The sequence below is a fragment of the Triticum aestivum genome, chromosome 6B, assembly GCF_018294505.1.
Source record: "Triticum aestivum cultivar Chinese Spring chromosome 6B, IWGSC CS RefSeq v2.1, whole genome shotgun sequence".
In the NCBI taxonomy this organism is placed as follows: domain Eukaryota; kingdom Viridiplantae; phylum Streptophyta; class Magnoliopsida; order Poales; family Poaceae; genus Triticum; species Triticum aestivum.
The window spans coordinates 673,929,714-673,934,483 of NC_057810.1; the positions used below are offsets into that span (position 1 = coordinate 673,929,714).

General features: G+C 45.6%; 1 pseudogene; it reads left to right on the forward strand.

Annotated features, from left to right (window-relative positions):
- Window positions 1-2,596: 2,596 nt before the first annotated feature.
- On the forward strand, window positions 2,597-2,735 carry LOC123140394 (uncharacterized; annotated as a pseudogene).
- The last annotated feature ends 2,035 nt before the right edge of the window (window positions 2,736-4,770 follow it).

A 4,770-nucleotide genomic window follows, 5' to 3' on the forward strand; every position in this document is an offset into this window, starting at 1 on the left:
TATTGGGCGGGAATTTGTGAAGTGCTTGAGCAAAACAATGGTAGGAAGGGATGGCAAGGTTATGTCTCAGTTCTTAGCCCGTTCTTTCACTACCATTTGCTCTAATTTCTTCATACTTTGTTTTTCCCCTCGAATTTGGAATTTAGGCTTCATGTTTTTGTTTTCAAATCCTGAAGAAATGCACACATTTCGAGTGGATGGATGATTATGTTGAGAGGATTCAGTTCGAGGGCTACATTGATTCGAGCGGGGTCGCAACCTGGGAGCTCAATTGGGCGGGGTGCCGCAGATGGAGAATTGGGGGGGGGGGGGGGGTCGAGCTCGGACAGAGCGGCGGGCAGAGTCGTGCCGATGGCGAGGTATGCGCGCAATGCTGAACTACACTTGGAGTCTGAACTAACCGAGGAAATGAAGAAGATCAAGGAAAATCAAATGGAGATGATCGATTTGCAGAAGCAAACAAATATCATGGCAGGGGGGTTCTATTGTTGTGTCATTGCTCTGTTTTTGTTTTACTTGTTGTTCATCCGTCATTAGAGGGGGCATTTAGGTCTGTCAGGGTAGAGGATGCGATCTGTGCGCCATGCCAAGTTCATGTAACTGAATCGAAGCAGAAATATTCAGCGTTCATGCTCTGTTCTTGTTCTTCAGTTAACAGAGTGCACATCCCCCAAAAATAAGTTTCTAGTAAAAAAATGTTGCTGCCGAATAGATGTTGGGCCATGAAAAAAAAACGAGGCCCAAATAGAGACAAGCCCACCCGCGTAGGGGCACCAGCCCAGCTTTATAGCATAGAGGCACCCATGTTGAGAAAAAATATGTTTCGACTAAAACCTCAAAATAAAATGTTTCTTCGGCAAATAAACCTTCGCCGACGTCACAAAATAGAACTGCAGATTAGACCAAGAACAACACATGACAAAACAACATTTCATTGCTTAGCAGGCAAGCAAAGTGAATTTTTGTCTATGTGAAGTGATGATTTCTCAAGACATGACAATTATATGCTTCTATTGTGTAGGATCTCCATTGTATGTACTTGAGACGAGCCTGAGAAGTTTGGAGGGCTTCATACTTTTGTAAGAACCGGATAATGGGTTCTTATAGCTTTATTGGGATGATTAGTCATGAGCAAAGTAAAATTCTTGTTTCTTAACAGAGATGCCGATTATATGCTTTTATTGTGGTGGATCTCTGTTGTATGTACGTAGACGATCCTGAGAAGTTTGCAGGCCTTCATTCATACTTCTGTAAGAACCGGATAAGGTGGTTCTTATAGCTTTATAGAGATGATTAGTGATATAATTCTGTGCGATATATTTTCTTTTTTTAAAAGACTTGTTGTTTCCAAACACTGTAGTTATTCATCTTCAATATCATCCGAGTTTGGTGAGACTAGGCAACATTGTTGTACTTGTGTTTTCTCTTTGTAATAATGAACTGCATTGGCCAGGTGTGTCATTTTTAATTCTTGATCTTGGTACAGAGTTCTGAAGGGCAAATATACCAATGTACCATAAGAAAATTCATTGTTTGTCTAAAGAATTATTAAAACTCTTGCACCTGCTAACATACCAAGGACCAAGCTCATGGTTATTTTAGCCCCAATTCTTTTCAGCTACTGGCCTGCTGGAGTAGAAGTTTAAGATGAGAGGTACTCCTAGCTATTGATCTACCAAAGGACCAATGGTTTCATGTCACTCCCTACCATCATCACCATCCAAGTTCTTTTATAAGGAGCAATGCTTCTGTAAGCGTAAGTTGAATTTCTTATCTACTATTTTACTTCTCTGCCTTGAAATTACACAATTTCAATCACACGCTAGGTGTTAAACATGCTATATGCGTCAGGTTTACAGGATGGACTCGTAGAGATATACATTGGTCGTTTAACTTAGTTCTATCTCATGTAACCAAATATATCTCTTCTCTATCCCTTGTATCCCAAGTTTGTAATCTCTACAACTTGTACGCATGTACCAGAGATAAGCGTCTGGCTATATAAACACGAACCCGTCGCCCTCGGTAGGGTACGACGTTTCACTAAACTTTCCACATGGTATACAGAGCTAACCTCTTCCATCACATCTAGTTTTCAATCTCCACCACCAAGACGCCATGTCCTCCTCCTCGAGCATTCCTCAGGGTACCCTGACCGGCCAGATCACCGAAAAGCTTACGCGCATGAATTACATGCTCTGGCGTACCTAGATCACGCCGCAACTCCGAGGCGCGGGGTTCTTCGGCTACGTCGATGGATCCATGAAGGAACCTGCCTCGACCGTCATCACCAAGCTGGCGGATGGGAAGGAGCAGTCATCGCCAAATCCCCTGTATTCAATCTGGATCAGGGAAGATCAGCAGGTATTAGTATTTGCTGAATAACTTGTCGAAGGAAGTGCTTGTGCAGGTTACGGCCATCACCCATGCACACGATCTCTAGACGGCGCTCGCGCACATGTTCTCCTCGACCTCAATCTCCCGCATCAACAACATATGCATAGCACTTGCTAATGCGCAGAAGGGGCAACAGTCCGTGGCGACGTACTTTGCCTAGATGCGCTCGCTGGCGGACGAGCTGGCAGCGGCGGGAAAGCCCCTGGATGATGATCAACTGATCTCTCACATCCTTGCGGGGCTCGACATGGAGTACCAGCCGCTGGTCTCGGCGCTGGATGCTCACAATTTTGACCAGAGGGTGGCGCTCTACCGCGACAACGACAACGGCTTCAAGTCCTCGGCCAATGGTGCTTCACGTGGTCGTGGAGGTGGTGTCTCCTCCCACTACCGTGGCCCTCCGCGCAAGGGGCAAAACAGCAACAACAACCCTCGCGCCAACAACAACAGCAGCAGCAATGGCAGTGGCCGGCCCTCCTACAACAACACCAAGGGTCGCCGCACCAACTCCTCTGCCAAGTCTTGCCCCGATGCTGTCAAGTGTCAAATCTGTGGCAAGCTGGGGCACTCGGCGAAGGACTGCTGATACTGTTTTGAGGATGACAACGACTCATCTCAAGACGAGAAAGTAGCCGGCAATGCTGAAGGATCGTACGACATCGATACAAACTGGTACGTGGACAATGGTGCTACCAACCACATCATGGGCGAACTGGAGAAAGTGACCATGAGGGAGAAGTACCGCGGCCCCGACCAAATCCGTGCTGCAAATGGAGAAGGTATGAAAATCCGTCATATTGGTCACTCAACTATTAAAACCCCTCACCGAAAACTTCATCTTCAAATTTTTTTGCATGTCCCAAAAGCCTCCATGAATCTTCTTTCTGTTCATCGAATCACCCTTGATAATCATGTGTTTCTTGAGTTTCACCCCTTGTCGTGGAATTAACACGTCAGATGTCCTTCGTGTGAGGACTTAGTCGCGAGGCCAACGCATCTATGTGGTAGCTTGAGAGGGGTTGAGTGGAATCGAGAGACAGAACACAAGACAAGGGTTTAGACAGCTTCAGGCCCCGGGAAACATCATCCGGTAATAACCCTACATGCTGTTTGAGGCTAGATCTCATTATCATCACAAGGAAGTCACCGTAAACCGACTCTCCTCTAGTTGTGTCTAGCCCTAGAGATTGTTTCTTGTTGCTTGTTCCTCTTTGGGGAGCCCTGCCCCTCCTTATATAAGTTAGAGGGGCGGGTTACATATGGAGTCCTAGTAGGACTAGCCTACCTTGTACTACAAGCCGGATACAAGTCCGGGTCTTGATTCCTTGTAAGGGAGATACTCCTTACGCCTTTCCTCTTAAGCCGGCCTATCATAACATAAGCCGGCCTTCCGGGACTTGAGCCTCCTGGTCCCCCGGGTCTTGTCGCTCCTCTGATGCGCTTGCCAGGTCACCCATAAGTCGCCAGGATCGGGCGGGTCACTTAGTGTGTCGTGCAGTCAGGACGGATCATTAGTGAGTCGCCAAGTCCGGTCGGGTTATACCTTGCGGCCGGATTACACCGCGGGGTATATCCCCGACATTAGCCCCCAAGTTTAGCTTGGATTTATCCATGGTAAACTTATGCTGCAAAATAAATACAAGAACAAATTTGACAGGTTGTGCTCCGGGTTAAGAATTCTTGTAAACCGGCACCTGAACATCCTTAAGTCCTTGTCATTTCCTTCTTCTAGAAAATCCGGGTCAATAGACCAGCTTCACAATCAATTTGCTTGTAGAAGAAATATTGTAAACAAATAATCCATCTGAGTCGGCTTCTAAAGCGTCGGCTTAAAATTATAGGTCTTGAAATACTCATCTGATTTCAACCGGCTTAAAGGTATAGATCTTGCCGAGTTATAATTTCCAAAATCTCCGTGTTATAAAAACTGATAATTCCTGGTCATGATTGTTTTCCAACGCCGGTTCATGATTGTTGCCAATGCCGGTCCATGATTATTGATGACGCCGGGTTATGATTGTTGCAGACACCGGATCATAATGATTGGTGATGCCGGGTCAATCTGGTTTGCTCAAAACTAAAAATTGGAAGATATTTCTCCCTTATATCCATATTACCTGTAGCCCCCAAGTGCCGGGTTGTCATGCTTGCAGCAACCTGGGACTTGTAATTGCCTTATTCTCATAAAACTTCAACCAGTGTAGCCCCCAAGGGCCGGGTCATTATGCAATAATGAGCAGGGACTTTGTAAATATTATCATGTAAACTTAAACAACAATGTGTAGCCCCCAAGGGCCGGCTTAGTAAGATAATACCAAGCTGGAACTTTATATATACTTCATTGATAATAACATCATATGATGTAATCTCCAC